Raw genomic sequence first — 17789 nt, forward strand, 5'->3', positions numbered from 1 at the left:
ATGACGTAATCTGTTGCCAAATCCTTGACGCGAGGGTCGCGACTGTATTTTAAAGAGGTGACCAAGGTTACTCAATCGTCACCAAGGGGTGAACTACCACTCCAATGAATTCGACTTCAGGAAAATATGTTGAAGAAGCAAAGCGACCACGCGACTTCATTAAATATTGCTAAAAGTGAAGTCAAAATCAGTTTTGAGCCAGGTAGGAGTCGAACCTACAATCTTCTGATTCGTAGTCAGACGCGTTATCCATTGCGCCACTGGCCCATGTGACTACTAGCTATCACTCCTACTGATATGTTTTAGTGCTGCAATAATGAGTGATCAACGTAAGGGGTCTCTGGTTGTCGCAGACGTGCACGTTCCTGAGCCACGCGCACAAAGGCCTCTGACAAGTACTCGGAATTGCAGCTGAACACAAATGAATGCACCAACTTTTCTGAACCCTGCTGGACTTCACATGACGTCTTTCTGAACCCTGCTGAACTTCACATGACCTCTATCTGAACCCTGCTGGACTTCACATGACCTCTTTCTGAACCATGCTGGACCTACTGCGACCTCTTTCTGTACCCTGCTGGACCTCCTATGACCTCTTTCTGAACCCTGCTGAACCTCCTCTGACCTCTTTCTGAACCCTGCTTGACCTCCTACGACATCTTTCTGAACCCTGCTGGACTTCACATGACCGTGCCTTTTCACTGACGGTCTGCCAGTCTTCGTTGGTCGACGTTGCAGATCCCAGTGTTCTTCAGGAAGCATGGGCGAGCTTTCGCAGGCAGCCAGAACAAATGACAAATTCCTCCTCCAACCATATTTGAACGTTGGGCCTGGCCAGCAGGTTCGTGAAAGACTTGAGCCCAGCTTGACCCTCGTTCCGATGGCGGTGATACCTTGGGTTTCTCTGTTCCTCAAGGAAGTAGAACTAAAAAAGCAGGTTTGGAACGGGAAGATGACGTAATCTGTTGCCAAATCCTTGACGCGAGGGTCGCGACTGTATTTTAAAGAGGTGACCAAGGTTACTCAATCGTCACCAAGGGGTGGACTACCACTCCAATGAATTCGACTTCAGGAAAATATGTTGAAGAAGCAAAGCGACCACGCGACTTCATTAAATATTGCTAAAGTGAAGTCAAAATCAGTTTTGAGCCAGGTAGGAGTCGAACCTACAATCTTCTGATTCGTCGTCAGACGCGTTATCCATTGCGCCACTGGCCCATGTGACTACTAGCTATCACCTATCACTCCTACTGATATGTTTTAGTGCTGCAATAATGAGTGATCAACGTAAGGGGTCTCCGGTTGTCGCAGACGTGCACGTTCCTGAGCCACGCGCACAAAGGCCTCTGACAAGTACTCGGAATTGCAGCTGAACACAAATGAATGCACCAACTTTTCTGAACCCTGCTGGACTTCACATGACATATATCTGAACCCTGCTGGACTTCACATGACTCCTTTCTGAACCCTGCTGGACTTCACATGACCTCTATCTGAACCCTGCTGGACTTCACATGACCTCTTTCTGAACCCTGCTGGACCTACTGCGACCTCTTTCTGTACCCTGCTGGACCTCCTATGACCTCTTTCTGAACCCTGCTGAACCTCCTCTGACCTCTTTCTGAACCCTGATTGACCTCCTACGACATCTTTCTGAACCCTGCTGGACTTCACATGACCTCTATCTGAACCCTGCTGGACTTCACATGACCTCTATCTGAACCCTGCTGGACTTCACATGACCTCTTTCTGAACCCTGCTGAACCTCCTCTGACCTCTTTCTGAACCCTGCTTGACCTCCTACGACATCTTTCTGAACCCTGCTGGACTTCACATGACCGTGCCTTTTCACTGACGGTCTGCCAGTCTTCGTTGGTCGACGTTGCAGATCCCAGTGTACTTCAGGAAGCATGGGCGAGCTTTCGCAGGCAGCCGGAACAAATGACAAATTCCTCCTCCAACCATATTTGAACGTTGGGCCTGGCCAGCAGGTTCGTGAAAGACTTGAGCCCAGCTTGACCCTCGTTCCGATGGCGGTGATACCTTGGGTTTCTCTGTTCCTCAAGGAAGTAGAACTAAAAAAGCAGGTTTGGAACGAGAAGATGACGTAATTTGTTGCCAAATCCTTGACGCGAGGGTCGCGACTGTATTTTAAAGAGGTGACCAAAGTTACTCAATCGTCACCAAGGGGTGGACTACCACTCCAATGAATTCGACTTCAGGAAAATATGTTGAAGAAGCAAAGCGACCATGCGACTTCATTAAATATTGCTAAAGGTGAAGTCAAAATCAGTTTTGAGCCAGGTAGGAGTCGAACCTACAATCGTCTGATTCGTAATCAGACGCGTTATCCATTGCGCCACTGGCCCATGTGACTACTAGCTATCACTCCTACTGATATGTTTTAGTGCTGCAATAATGAGTGATCAACGGAAGGGGTCTCCGGTTGTCGCAGACGTGCACGTTCCTGAGCCACGCGCACAAAGGCCTCTGACAAGTACTCGGAATTGCAGCTGAACACAAATGAATGCACCAACTTTTCTGAACCCTGCTGGACTTCACATGACCTCTTTCTGAACCCTGCTGAACTTCACATGACCTCTATCTGAACCCTGCTGGACTTCACATGACCTCTTTCTGAACCCTGCTGGACCTACTGCGACCTCTTTCTGAACCCTGCTGAACCTCCTCTGACCTCTTTCTGAACCCTGCTTGACCTCCTACGACATCTTTCTGAACCCTGCTGGACCTCCTATGACCTCTTTCTGAACCCTGCTGAACCTCCTCTGACCTCTTTCTGAACCCTGCTTGACCTCCTACGACATCTTTCTGAACCCTGCTGGACTTCACATGACCTCTATCTGAACCCTGCTGGACTTCACATGACCTCTTTCTGAACCATGCTGGACCTACTGCGACCTCTTTCTGTACCCTGCTGGACCTCCTATGACCTCTTTCTGAACCCTGCTGAACCTCCTCTGACCTCTTTCTGAACCCTGCTTGACCTCCTACGACATCTTTCTGAACCCTGCTGGACTTCACATGACCGTGCCTTTTCACTGACGGTCTGCCAGTCTTCGTTGGTCGACGTTGCAGATCCCAGTGTACTTCAGGAAGCATGGGCGAGCTTTCGCAGGCAGCCGGAACAAATGACAAATTCCTCCTCCAACCATATTTGAACGTTGGGCCTGGCCAGCAGGTTCGTCCAAGACTTGAGCCCAGCTTGACCCTCGTTCCGATGGCGGTGATACCTTGGGTTTCTCTGTTCCTCAAGGAAGTAGAACTAAAAAAGCAGGTTTGGAACGGGAAGATGACGTAATCTGTTGCCAAATCCTTGACGCGAGGGTCGCGACTGTATTTTAAAGAGGTGACCAAGGTTACTCAATCGTCACCAAGAGGTGGACTACCACTCCAATGAATTCGACTTCAGGAAAATATGTTGAAGAAGCAAAGCGACCACGCGACTTCATTAAATATTGCTAAAAGTGAAGTCAAAATCAGTTTTGAGCCAGGTAGGAGTCGAACCTACAATCTTCTGATTCGTAGTCAGACGCGTTATCCATTGCGCCACTGGCCCATGTGACTACTAGCTATCACTCCTACTGATATGTTTTAGTGCTGCAATAATGAGTGATCAACGTAAGGGGTCTCCGGTTGTCGCAGACGTGCACGTTCCTGAGCCACGCGCACAAAGGCCTCTGACAAGTACTCGGAATTGCAGCTGAACACAAATGAATGCACCAACTTTTCTGAACCCTGCTGAACTTCACATGACCTCTATCTGAACCCTGCTGGACTTCACATGACCTCTTTCTGAACCCTGCTGGACCTACTGCGACCTCTTTCTGTACCCTGCTGGACCTCCTATGACCTCTTTCTGAACCCTGCTGAACCTCCTCTGACCTCTTTCTGAACCCTGATTGACCTCCTATGACCTCTTTCTGAACCCTGCTGAACCTCCTCTGACCTCTTTCTGAACCCTGCTTGACCTCCTACGACATCTTTCTGAACCCTGCTGGACTTCACATGACCTCTATCTGAACCATGCTGGACTTCACATGACATATATCTGAACCCTGCTGGACTTCACATGACTCCTTTCTGAACCCTGCTGGACTTCACATGACCTCTATCTGAACCCTGCTGGACTTCACATGACCTCTTTCTGAACCCTGCTGGACCTACTGCGACCTCTTTCTGTACCCTGCTGGACCTCCTATGACCTCTTTCTGAACCCTGCTGAACCTCCTCTGACCTCTTTCTGAACCCTGATTGACCTCCTATGACCTCTTTCTGAACCCTGCTGAACCTCCTCTGACCTCTTTCTGAACCCTGCTTGACCTCCTACGACATCTTTCTGAACCCTGCTGGACTTCACATGACCTCTATCTGAACCCTGCTGGACTTCACATGACCTCTTTCTGAACCATGCTGGACCTACTGCGACCTCTTTCTGTACCCTGCTGGACCTCCTATGACCTCTTTCTGAACCCTGCTGAACCTCCTCTGACCTCTTTCTGAACCCTGCTTGACCTCCTACGACATCTTTCTGAACCCTGCTGGACTTCACATGACCGTGCCTTTTCACTGACGGTCTGCCAGTCTTCGTTGGTCGACGTTGCAGATCCCAGTGTTCTTCAGGAAGCATGGGCGAGCTTTCGCAGGCAGCCAGAACAAATGACAAATTCCTCCTCCAACCATATTTGAACGTTGGGCCTGGCCAGCAGGTTCGTGAAAGACTTGAGCCCAGCTTGACCCTCGTTCCGATGGCGGTGATACCTTGGGTTTCTCTGTTCCTCAAGGAAGTAGAACTAAAAAAGCAGGTTTGGAACGGGAAGATGACGTAATCTGTTGCCAAATCCTTGACGCGAGGGTCGCGACTGTATTTTAAAGAGGTGACCAAGGTTACTCAATCGTCACCAAGGGGTGGACTACCACTCCAATGAATTCGACTTCAGGAAAATATGTTGAAGAAGCAAAGCGACCACGCGACTTCGTTAAATATTGCTAAAGTGAAGTCAAAATCAGTTTTGAGCCAGGTAGGAGTCGAACCTACAATCTTCTGATTCGTCGTCAGACGCGTTATCCATTGCGCCACTGGCCCATGTGACTACTAGCTCTCACCTATCACTCCTACTGATATGTTTTAGTGCTGCAATAATGAGTGATCAACGTAAGGGGTCTCCGGTTGTCGCAGACGTGCACGTTCCTGAGCCACACGCACAAAGGCCTCTGACAAGTACTCGGAATTGCAGCTGAACACAAATGAATGCACCAACTTTTCTGAACCCTGCTGGACTTCACATGACATATATCTGAACCCTGCTGGACTTCACATGACTCCTTTCTGAACCCTGCTGGACTTCACATGACCTCTATCTGAACCCTGCTGGACTTCACATGACCTCTTTCTGAACCCTGCTGGACCTACTGCGACCTCTTTCTGTACCCTGCTGGACCTCCTATGACCTCTTTCTGAACCCTGCTGAACCTCCTCTGACCTCTTTCTGAACACTGATTGACCTCCTACGACATCTTTCTGAACCCTGCTGGACTTCACATGACCTCTATCTGAACCCTGCTGGACTTCACATGACCTCTTTCTGAACCCTGCTGGACCTACTGCGACCTCTTTCTGTACCCTGCTGGACCTCCTATGACCTCTTTCTGAACCCTGCTGAACCTCCTCTGACCTCTTTCTGAACCCTGCTTGACCTCCTACGACATCTTTCTGAACCCTGCTGGACTTCACATGACCGTGCCTTTTCACTGACGGTCTGCCAGTCTTCGTTGGTCGACGTTGCAGATCCCAGTGTACTTCAGGAAGCATGGGCGAGCTTTCGCAGGCAGCCGGAACAAATGACAAATTCCTCCTCCAACCATATTTGAACGTTGGGCCTGGCCAGCAGGTTCGTGAAAGACTTGAGCCCAGCTTGACCCTCGTTCCGATGGCGGTGATACCTTGGGTTTCTCTGTTCCTCAAGGAAGTAGAACTAAAAAAGCAGGTTTGGAACGGGAAGATGACGTAATCTGTTGCCAAATCCTTGACGCGAGGGTCGCGACTGTATTTTAAAGAGGTGACCAAGGTTACTCAATCGTCACCAAGGGGTGAACTACCACTCCAATGAATTCGACTTCAGGAAAATATGTTGAAGAAGCAAAGCGACCACGCGACTTCATTAAATATTGCTAAAAGTGAAGTCAAAATCAGTTTTGAGCCAGGTAGGAGTCGAACCTACAATCTTCTGATTCGTAGTCAGACGCGTTATCCATTGCGCCACTGGCCCATGTGACTACTAGCTATCACTCCTACTGATATGTTTTAGTGCTGCAATAATGAGTGATCAACGTAAGGGGTCTCTGGTTGTCGCAGACGTGCACGTTCCTGAGCCACGCGCACAATAGTCTAGTAGGAAGACTAGGTCCCCCTGCACCCCCCGGAGATATACTTCTAATCAGTGTTTCTAGATTGGAAACAATGTGTAGAAAATGACTAGCTATGGCCCCAAGCTGAAAAAATGTCCCACATACCATTTTTATGCAAATTACTGCTGCCATTATCAAAAAAAGACTAGGTCCCCCTGCACCCCCGGAGATATACTTCTAACCAGTGTTTCTAGATTGGAAAAAATGTGTAGAAAATGACTAGCTATGGCCCCAAGCTGAAACAATGTCCCACATACCATTTTTATGCAAATTACTGCTGCCATTATCAAAAAAACGATTTTTGACATATCTCAGCCAATATTGCAGATAATTGAAAAATGAAGGTGTCTAGACCCATGTTTTGAAGGGCATAGATCATGATAGAACTATTCATAACATGATTACATGTGTCTATGGTATACTAGTATGCTAATTAGTGCTTTATTTACAAAATAATCACAGTTTTACGAAATAATAGACTCATATTAAGGTCCGTCTACACAGACGTTAACACAAAGTTTTATTTTTCTAAATACCCTGTGAAATTCACCGAATGCCCTGTGAAACCTGGGATTCTTCTCCAGCTTTTTCAAGGGCCCGACTTTTCCCTTCCCTTTGAAGGCACTGGTGCAGTCTTCTCCGCTGAACACATAGTACCCCAGGAGAGTGGCACAGTAGTCCTCTCCCAGGGATTCTGCCAGCTCAGAGACGTTGACAAGTTGGCGATGCTTCCCTGACCCTGTATCCAGGTACACCGTCAGCTTGATGTTGTGGGCATGGTGGAGCAGGATCAGGAGGATGTCTGTGTCCGGTGTTCTGACTACAGCGTTCTTGTATCCGATGGTAGCAGCATGATGGAGGTACAGAACCACCCTGGTATCAGTCTCTTCCTGGTTGCTGTAGATCGTGGGGAGTTCACGTACCTCGACCTGAAACACAAAAAGGCACCGCATTTCAATCACCAGTCACTGCCAGTTTCAGTATATCTCCGGGGGGTGCAGGGGGACCTAGTCTTTTTTTGATAATGGCAGCAGTAATTTGCATAAAAATGGTATGTGGGACATTTTTTCAGCTTGGGGCCATAGCTAGTCATTTTCTACACATTTTTTCCAATCTAGAAACACTGATTAGAAGTATATCTCCGGGGGGTGCAGGGGGACCTAGTCTTTTTTTGATAATGGCAGCAGTAATTTGCATAAAAATGGTATGTGGGACATATTGTCAGCTTGGGGCCATAGCTAGTCATTTTCTACACATTTTTTCCAATCTAGAAACACTGATTAGAAGTATATCTCCGGGGGGTGCAGGGGGACCTAGTCTTTTTTTGATAATGGCAGCAGTAATTTGCATAAAAATGGTATGTGGGACATTATTTCAGCTTGGGGCCATAGCTAGTCATTTTCTACACATTTCTTCCAATCTAGAAACACTGATTAGAAGTATATCTCCGGGGGGTGCAGGGGGACCTAGTCTTCCTACTAGACTACAAAGGCCTCTGACAAGTACTCGGAATTGCAGCTGAACACAAATGAATGCACCAACTTTTCTGAACCCTGCTGGACTTCACATGACCTCTTTCTGAACCCTGCTGAACTTCACATGACCTCTATCTGAACCCTGCTGGACTTCACATGACCTCTTTCTGAACCCTGCTGGACCTACTGCGACCTCTTTCTGTACCCTGCTGGACCTCCTATGACCTCTTTCTGAACCCTGCTGAACCTCCTCTGACCTCTTTCTGAACCCTGCTTGACCTCCTACGACATCTTTCTGAACCCTGCTGAACTTCACATGACCTCTATCTGAACCCTGCTGGACTTCACACGACCTCTATCTGAACCATGCTGGACGTCACATGACATATATCTGAACCCTGCTGGACTTCACATGACTCCTTTCTGAACCCTGCTGGACTTCACATGACCTCTATCTGAACCCTGCTGGACTTCACATGACCTCTTTCTGAACCCTGCTGGACCTACTGCGACCTCTTTCTGTACCCTGCTGGACCTCCTATGACCTCTTTCTGAACCCTGCTGAACCTCCTCTGACCTCTTTCTGAACCCTGCTGGACCTCCTATGACCTCTTTCTGAACCCTGCTGAACCTCCTCTGACCTCTTTCTGAACCCTGCTTGACCTCCTACGACATCTTTCTGAACCCTGCTGGACTTCACATGACCGTGCCTTTTCACTGACGGTCTGCCAGTCTTCGTTGGTCGACGTTGCAGATCCCAGTGTACTTCAGGAAGCATGGGCGAGCTTTCGCAGGCAGCCGGAACAAATGACAAATTCCTCCTCCAACCATATTTGAACGTTGGGCCTGGCCAGCAGGTTCGTCCAAGACTTGAGCCCAGCTTGACCCTCGTTCCGATGGCGGTGATACCTTGGGTTTCTCTGTTCCTCAAGGAAGTAGAACTAAAAAAGCAGGTTTGGAACGGGAAGATGACGTAATCTGTTGCCAAATCCTTGACGCGAGGGTCGCGACTGTATTTTAAAGAGGTGACCAAGGTTACTCAATCGTCACCAAGAGGTGGACTACCACTCCAATGAATTCGACTTCAGGAAAATATGTTGAAGAAGCAAAGCGACCACGCGACTTCATTAAATATTGCTAAAAGTGAAGTCAAAATCAGTTTTGAGCCAGGTAGGAGTCGAACCTACAATCTTCTGATTCGTAGTCAGACGCGTTATCCATTGCGCCACTGGCCCATGTGACTACTAGCTATCACTCCTACTGATATGTTTTAGTGCTGCAATAATGAGTGATCAACGTAAGGGGTCTCCGGTTGTCGCAGACGTGCACGTTCCTGAGCCACGCGCACAAAGGCCTCTGACAAGTACTCGGAATTGCAGCTGAACACAAATGAATGCACCAACTTTTCTGAACCCTGCTGAACTTCACATGACCTCTATCTGAACCCTGCTGGACTTCACATGACCTCTTTCTGAACCCTGCTGGACCTACTGCGACCTCTTTCTGTACCCTGCTGGACCTCCTATGACCTCTTTCTGAACCCTGCTGAACCTCCTCTGACCTCTTTCTGAACCCTGCTTGACCTCCTACGACATCTTTCTGAACCCTGCTGGACTTCACATGACCGTGCCTTTTCACTGACGGTCTGCCAGTCTTCGTTGGTCGACGTTGCAGATCCCAGTGTACTTCAGGAAGCATGGGCGAGCTTTCGCAGGCAGCCGGAACAAATGTCAAATTCCTCCTCCAACCATATTTGAACGTTGGGCCTGGCCAGCAGGTTCGTGAAAGACTTGAGCCCAGCTTGACCCTCGTTCCGATGGCGGTGATACCTTGGGTTTCTCTGTTCCTCAAGGAAGTAGAACTAAAAAAGCAGGTTTGGAACGGGAAGATGACGTAATCTGTTGCCAAATCCTTGACGCGAGGGTCGCGACTGTATTTTAAAGAGGTGACCAAGGTTACTCAATCGTCACCAAGGGGTGGACTACCACTCCAATGAATTCGACTTCAGGAAAATATGATGAAGAAGCAAAGCGACCACGCGACTTCATTAAATATTGCTAAAAGTGAAGTCAAAATAAGTTTTGAGCCAGGTAGGAGTCGAACCTACAATCTTCTGATTCGTAGTCAGACGCGTTATCCATTGCGCCACTGGCCCATGTGACTACTAGCTCTCACCTATCACTCCTACTGATATGTTTTAGTGCTGCAATAATGAGTGATCAACGTAAGGGGTCTCCGGTTGTCGCAGACGTGCACGTTCCTGAGCCACGCGCACAAAGGCCTCTGACAAGTACTCGGAATTGCAGCTGAACACAAATGAATGCACCAACTTTTCTGAACCCTGCTGGACTTCACATGACATATATCTGAACCCTGCTGGACTTCACATGACTCCTTTCTGAACCCTGCTGGACTTCACATGACCTCTATCTGAACCCTGCTGGACTTCACATGACCTCTTTCTGAACCCTGCTGGACCTACTGCGACCTCTTTCTGTACCCTGCTGGACCTCCTATGACCTCTTTCTGAACCCTGCTGAACCTCCTCTGACCTCTTTCTGAACCCTGATTGACCTCCTACGACATCTTTCTGAACCCTGCTGGACTTCACATGACCTCTATCTGAACCCTGCTGGACTTCACATGACCTCTATCTGAACCCTGCTGGACTTCACATGACCTCTTTCTGAACCCTGCTGAACCTCCTCTGACCTCTTTCTGAACCCTGCTTGACCTCCTACGACATCTTTCTGAACCCTGCTGGACTTCACATGACCGTGCCTTTTCACTGACGGTCTGCCAGTCTTCGTTGGTCGACGTTGCAGATCCCAGTGTACTTCAGGAAGCATGGGCGAGCTTTCGCAGGCAGCCGGAACAAATGACAAATTCCTCCTCCAACCATATTTGAACGTTGGGCCTGGCCAGCAGGTTCGTGAAAGACTTGAGCCCAGCTTGACCCTCGTTCCGATGGCGGCGATACCTTGGGTTTCTCTGTTCCTCAAGGAAGTAGAACTAAAAAAGCAGGTTTGGAACGGGAAGATGACGTAATCTGTTGCCAAATCCTTGACGCGAGGGTCGCGACTGTATTTTAAAGAGGTGACCAAAGTTACTCAATCGTCACCAAGGGGTGGACTACCACTCCAATGAATTCGACTTCAGGAAAATATGTTGAAGAAGCAAAGCGACCATGCGACTTCATTAAATATTGCTAAAGGTGAAGTCAAAATCAGTTTTGAGCCAGGTAGGAGTCGAACCTACAATCTTCTGATTCGTAATCAGACGCGTTATCCATTGCGCCACTGGCCCATGTGACTACTAGCTATCACTCCTACTGATATGTTTTAGTGCTGCAATAATGAGTGATCAACGGAAGGGGTCTCCGGTTGTCGCAGACGTGCACGTTCCTGAGCCACGCGCACAAAGGCCTCTGACAAGTACTCGGAATTGCAGCTGAACACAAATGAATGCACCAACTTTTCTGAACCCTGCTGGACTTCACATGACCTCTTTCTGAACCCTGCTGAACTTCACATGACCTCTATCTGAACCCTGCTGGACTTCACATGACCTCTTTCTGAACCCTGCTGGACCTACTGCGACCTCTTTCTGTACCCTGCTGGACCTCCTATGACCTCTTTCTGAACCCTGCTGAACCTCCTCTGACCTCTTTCTGAACCCTGCTTGACCTCCTACGACATCTTTCTGAACCCTGCTGGACTTCACATGACCGTGCCTTTTCACTGACGGTCTGCCAGTCTTCGTTGGTCGACGTTGCAGATCCCAGTGTACTTCAGGAAGCATGGGCGAGCTTTCGCAGGCAGCCGGAACAAATAACAAATTCCTCCTCCAACCATATTTGAACGTTGGGCCTGGCCAGCAGGTTCGTGAAAGACTTGAGCCCAGCTTGACCCTCGTTCCGATGGCGGTGATACCTTGGGTTTCTCTGTTCCTCAAGGAAGTAGAACTAAAAAAGCAGGTTTGGAACGGGAAGATGACGTAATCTGTTGCCAAATCCTTGACGCGAGGGTCGCGACTGTATTTTAAAGAGGTGACCAAGGTTACTCAATCGTCACCAAGGGGTGAACTACCACTCCAATGAATTCGACTTCAGGAAAATATGTTGAAGAAGCAAAGCGACCACGCGACTTCATTAAATATTGCTAAAAGTGAAGTCAAAATCAGTTTTGAGCCAGGTAGGAGTCGAACCTACAATCTTCTGATTCGTAGTCAGACGCGTTATCCATTGCGCCACTGGCCCATGTGACTACTAGCTATCACTCCTACTGATATGTTTTAGTGCTGCAATAATGAGTGATCAACGTAAGGGGTCTCTGGTTGTCGCAGACGTGCACGTTCCTGAGCCACGCGCACAAAGGCCTCTGACAAGTACTCGGAATTGCAGCTGAACACAAATGAATGCACCAACTTTTCTGAACCCTGCTGGACTTCACATGACCTCTTTCTGAACCCTGCTGAACTTCACATGACCTCTATCTGAACCCTGCTGGACTTCACATGACCTCTTTCTGAACCCTGCTGGACCTACTGCGACCTCTTTCTGTACCCTGCTGGACCTCCTATGACCTCTTTCTGAACCCTGCTGAACCTCCTCTGACCTCTTTCTGAACCCTGCTTGACCTCCTACGACATCTTTCTGAACCCTGCTGGACTTCACATGACCGTGCCTTTTCACTGACGGTCTGCCAGTCTTCGTTGGTCGACGTTGCAGATCCCAGTGTACTTCAGGAAGCATGGGCGAGCTTTCGCAGGCAGCCGGAACAAATGACAAATTCCTCCTCCAACCATATTTGAACGTTGGGCCTGGCCAGCAGGTTCGTGAAAGACTTGAGCCCAGCTTGACCCTCGTTCCGATGGCGGTGATACCTTGGGTTTCTCTGTTCCTCAAGGAAGTAGAACTAAAAAAGCAGGTTTGGAACGGGAAGATGACGTAATCTGTTGCCAAATCCTTGACGCGAGGGTCGCGACTGTATTTTAAAGAGGTGACCAAGGTTACTCAATCATCACCAAGGGGTGGACTACCACTCCAATTAATTCGACTTCAGGAAAATATGTTGAAGAAGCAAAGCGACCACGCGACTTCATTAAATATTGCCAAAAGTGAAGTCAAAATCAGTTTTGAGCCAGGTAGGAGTCGAACCTACAATCTTCTGATTCGTAGTCAGATGCGTTATCCATTGTGCCACTGGCCCATGTGACTACTAGCTATCACTCCTACTGATATGTTTTAGTGCTGCAATAATGAGTGATCAACGTAAGGGGTCTCCGGTTGTCGCAGACGTGCACGTCCCTGAGCCACGCGCACAAAGGCCTCTGACAAGTACTCGGAATTGCAGCTGAACACAAATGAATGCACCAACTTTTCTGAACCCTGCTGGACTTCACATGACCTCTTTCTGAACCCTGCTGAACTTCACATGACCTCTATCTGAACCCTGCTGGACTTCACACGACCTCTATCTGAACCATGCTGGACGTCACATGACATATATCTGAACCCTGCTGGACTTCACATGACTCCTTTCTGAACCCTGCTGGACTTCACATGACCTCTATCTGAACCCTGCTGGACTTCACATGACCTCTTTCTGAACCCTGCTGGACCTACTGCGACCTCTTTCTGTACCCTGCTGGACCTCCTATGACCTCTTTCTGAACCCTGCTGAACCTCCTCTGACCTCTTTCTGAACCCTGCTGGACCTCCTATGACCTCTTTCTGAACCCTGCTGAACCTCCTCTGACCTCTTTCTGAACCCTGCTTGACCTCCTACGACATCTTTCTGAACCCTGCTGGACTTCACATGACCGTGCCTTTTCACTGACGGTCTGCCAGTCTTCGTTGGTCGACGTTGCAGATCCCAGTGTACTTCAGGAAGCATGGGCGAGCTTTCGCAGGCAGCCGGAACAAATGACAAATTCCTCCTCCAACCATATTTGAACGTTGGGCCTGGCCAGCAGGTTCGTCCAAGACTTGAGCCCAGCTTGACCCTCGTTCCGATGGCGGTGATACCTTGGGTTTCTCTGTTCCTCAAGGAAGTAGTACTAAAAAAGCAGGTTTGGAACGGGAAGATGACGTAATCTGTTGCCAAATCCTTGACGCGAGGGTCGCGACTGTATTTTAAAGAGGTGACCAAGGTTACTCAATCGTCACCAAGAGGTGGACTACCACTCCAATGAATTCGACTTCAGGAAAATATGTTGAAGAAGCAAAGCGACCACGCGACTTCATTAAATATTGCTAAAAGTGAAGTCAAAATCAGTTTTGAGCCAGGTAGGAGTCGAACCTACAATCTTCTGATTCGTAGTCAGACGCGTTATCCATTGCGCCACTGGCCCATGTGACTACTAGCTATCACTCCTACTGATATGTTTTAGTGCTGCAATAATGAGTGATCAACGTAAGGGGTCTCCGGTTGTCGCAGACGTGCACGTTCCTGAGCCACGCGCACAAAGGCCTCTGACAAGTACTCGGAATTGCAGCTGAACACAAATGAATGCACCAACTTTTCTGAACCCTGCTGAACTTCACATGACCTCTATCTGAACCCTGCTGGACTTCACATGACCTCTTTCTGAACCCTGCTGGACCTACTGCGACCTCTTTCTGTACCCTGCTGGACCTCCTATGACCTCTTTCTGAACCCTGCTGAACCTCCTCTGACCTCTTTCTGAACCCTGCTTGACCTCCTACGACATCTTTCTGAACCCTGCTGGACTTCACATGACCGTGCCTTTTCACTGACGGTCTGCCAGTCTTCGTTGGTCGACGTTGCAGATCCCAGTGTACTTCAGGAAGCATGGGCGAGCTTTCGCAGGCAGCCGGAACAAATGACAAATTCCTCCTCCAACCATATTTGAACGTTGGGCCTGGCCAGCAGGTTCGTGAAAGACTTGAGCCCAGCTTGACCCTCGTTCCGATGGCGGTGATACCTTGGGTTTCTCTGTTCCTCAAGGAAGTAGAACTAAAAAAGCAGGTTTGGAACGGGAAGATGACGTAATCTGTTGCCAAATCCTTGACGCGAGGGTCGCGACTGTATTTTAAAGAGGTGACCAAGGTTACTCAATCGTCACCAAGGGGTGGACTACCACTCCAATGAATTCGACTTCAGGAAAATATGATGAAGAAGCAAAGCGACCACGCGACTTCATTAAATATTGCTAAAAGTGAAGTCAAAATAAGTTTTGAGCCAGGTAGGAGTCGAACCTACAATCTTCTGATTCGTAGTCAGACGCGTTATCCATTGCGCCACTGGCCCATGTGACTACTAGCTATCACTCCTACTGATATGTTTTAGTGCTGCAATAATGAGTGATCAACGTAAGGGGTCTCCGGTTGTCGCAGACGTGCACGTCCCTGAGCCACGCGCACAAAGGCCTCTGACAAGTACTCGGAATTGCAGCTGAACACAAATGAATGCACCAACTTTTCTGAACCCTGCTGGACTTCACATGACCTCTTTCTGAACCCTGCTGAACTTCACATGACCTCTATCGGAACCCTGCTGGACTTCACACGACCTCTATCTGAACCATGCTGGACTTCACATGACATATATCTGAACCCTGCTGGACTTCACATGACTCCTTTCTGAACCCTGCTGGACTTCACATGACCTCTATCTGAACCCTGCTGGACTTCACATGACCTCTTTCTGAACCCTGCTGGACCTACTGCGACCTCTTTCTGTACCCTGCTGGACCTCCTATGACCTCTTTCTGAACCCTGCTGAACCTCCTCTGACCTCTTTCTGAACCCTGATTGACCTCCTATGACCTCTTTCTGAACCCTGCTGAACCTCCTCTGACCTCTTTCTGAACCCTGCTTGACCTCCTACGACATCTTTCTGAACCCTGCTGGACTTCACATGACCTCTATCTGAACCCTGCTGGACTTCACATGACCTCTTTCTGAACCATGCTGGACCTACTGCGACCTCTTTCTGTACCCTGCTGGACCTCCTATGACCTCTTTCTGAACCCTGCTGAACCTCCTCTGACCTCTTTCTGAACCCTGCTTGACCTCCTACGACATCTTTCTGAACCCTGCTGGACTTCACATGACCGTGCCTTTTCACTGACGGTCTGCCAGTCTTCGTTGGTCGACGTTGCAGATCCCAGTGTTCTTCAGGAAGCATGGGCGAGCTTTCGCAGGCAGCCAGAACAAATGACAAATTCCTCCTCCAACCATATTTGAACGTTGGGCCTGGCCAGCAGGTTCGTGAAAGACTTGAGCCCAGCTTGACCCTCGTTCCGATGGCGGTGATACCTTGGGTTTCTCTGTTCCTCAAGGAAGTAGAACTAAAAAAGCAGGTTTGGAACGGGAAGATGACGTAATCTGTTGCCAAATCCTTGACGCGAGGGTCGCGACTGTATTTTAAAGAGGTGACCAAGGTTACTCAATCGTCACCAAGGGGTGGACTACCACTCCAATGAATTCGACTTCAGGAAAATATGTTGAAGAAGCAAAGCGACCACGCGACTTCATTAAATATTGCTAAAGTGAAGTCAAAATCAGTTTTGAGCCAGGTAGGAGTCGAACCTACAATCTTCTGATTCGTCGTCAGACGCGTTATCCATTGCGCCACTGGCCCATGTGACTACTAGCTCTCACCTATCACTCCTACTGATATGTTTTAGTGCTGCAATAATGAGTGATCAACGTAAGGGGTCTCCGGTTGTCGCAGACGTGCACGTTCCTGAGCCACGCGCACAAAGGCCTCTGACAAGTACTCGGAATTGCAGCTGAACACAAATGAATGCACCAACTTTTCTGAACCCTGCTGGACTTCACATGACATATATCTGAACCCTGCTGGACTTCACATGACTCCTTTCTGAACCCTGCTGGACTTCACATGACCTCTATCTGAACCCTGCTGGACTTCACATGACCTCTTTCTGAACCCTGCTGGACCTACTGCGACCTCTTTCTGTACCCTGCTGGACCTCCTATGACCTCTTTCTGAACCCTGCTGAACCTCCTCTGACCTCTTTCTGAACCCTGATTGACCTCCTACGACATCTTTCTGAACCCTGCTGGACTTCACATGACCTCTATCTGAACCCTGCTGGACTTCACATGACCTCTATCTGAACCCTGCTGGACTTCACATGACCTCTTTCTGAACCCTGCTGAACCTCCTCTGACCTCTTTCTGAACCCTGCTTGACCTCCTACGACATCTTTCTGAACCCTGCTGGACTTCACATGACCGTGCCTTTTCACTGACGGTCTGCCAGTCTTCGTTAGTCGACGTTGCAGATCCCAGTGTACTTCAGGAAGCATGGGCGAGCTTTCGCAGGCAGCCGGAACAAATGACAAATTCCTCCTCCAACCATATTTGAACGTTGGGCCTGGCCAGCAGGTTCGTGAAAGACTTGAGCCCAGCTTGACCCTCGTTCCGATGGCGGTGATACCTTGGGTTTCTCTGTTCCTCAAGGAAGTAGAACTAAAAAAGCAGGTTTGGAACGGGAAGATGACGTAATCTGTTGCCAAATCCTTGACGCGAGGGTCGCGACTGTATTTTAAAGAGGTGACCAAAGTTACTCAATCGTCACCAAGGGGTGGACTACCACTCCAATGAATTCGACTTCAGGAAAATATGTTGAAGAAGCAAAGCGACCATGCGACTTCATTAAATATTGCTAAAGGTGAAGTCAAAATCAGTTTTGAGCCAGGTAGGAGTCGAACCTACAATCTTCTGATTCGTAATCAGACGCGTTATCCATTGCGCCACTGGCCCATGTGACTACTAGCTATCACTCCTACTGATATGTTTTAGTGCTGCAATAATGAGTGATCAACGGAAGGGGTCTCCGGTTGTCGCAGACGTGCACGTTCCTGAGCCACGCGCACAAAGGCCTCTGACAA

General features: G+C 48.8%; 8 non-coding genes across 8 annotated transcripts; all 8 read right to left on the bottom strand.

The window, feature by feature from the left end:
* Positions 1–194: 194 nt before the first annotated feature.
* Positions 195–267, bottom strand: TRNAR-ACG (transfer RNA arginine (anticodon ACG)). The gene has a single exon. It is a non-coding gene; the product is annotated as a tRNA-Arg (tRNA).
* Positions 268–3504: 3237 nt separating this feature from the next.
* TRNAR-ACG (transfer RNA arginine (anticodon ACG)) lies at positions 3505–3577 on the bottom strand. Its single transcript has one exon. It is a non-coding gene; the product is annotated as a tRNA-Arg (tRNA).
* Positions 3578–6214: 2637 nt separating this feature from the next.
* TRNAR-ACG (transfer RNA arginine (anticodon ACG)) lies at positions 6215–6287 on the bottom strand. Its single transcript has one exon. It is a non-coding gene; the product is annotated as a tRNA-Arg (tRNA).
* A 2776-nt stretch (positions 6288–9063) lies between these two features.
* Positions 9064–9136, bottom strand: TRNAR-ACG (transfer RNA arginine (anticodon ACG)). The gene has a single exon. It is a non-coding gene; the product is annotated as a tRNA-Arg (tRNA).
* An 847-nt stretch (positions 9137–9983) lies between these two features.
* On the bottom strand, positions 9984–10056 carry TRNAR-ACG (transfer RNA arginine (anticodon ACG)). Its single transcript has one exon. It is a non-coding gene; the product is annotated as a tRNA-Arg (tRNA).
* A 2030-nt stretch (positions 10057–12086) lies between these two features.
* On the bottom strand, positions 12087–12159 carry TRNAR-ACG (transfer RNA arginine (anticodon ACG)). The gene has a single exon. It is a non-coding gene; the product is annotated as a tRNA-Arg (tRNA).
* A 2023-nt stretch (positions 12160–14182) lies between these two features.
* TRNAR-ACG (transfer RNA arginine (anticodon ACG)) lies at positions 14183–14255 on the bottom strand. The gene has a single exon. It is a non-coding gene; the product is annotated as a tRNA-Arg (tRNA).
* Positions 14256–15102: 847 nt separating this feature from the next.
* On the bottom strand, positions 15103–15175 carry TRNAR-ACG (transfer RNA arginine (anticodon ACG)). The gene has a single exon. It is a non-coding gene; the product is annotated as a tRNA-Arg (tRNA).
* Positions 15176–17789: the final 2614 nt, after the last annotated feature.

This window comes from Myxine glutinosa, chromosome 9, assembly GCF_964187855.1.
Source record: "Myxine glutinosa chromosome 9, kmMyxGlut1.1, whole genome shotgun sequence".
NCBI lineage: Eukaryota > Metazoa > Chordata > Myxini > Myxiniformes > Myxinidae > Myxine > Myxine glutinosa.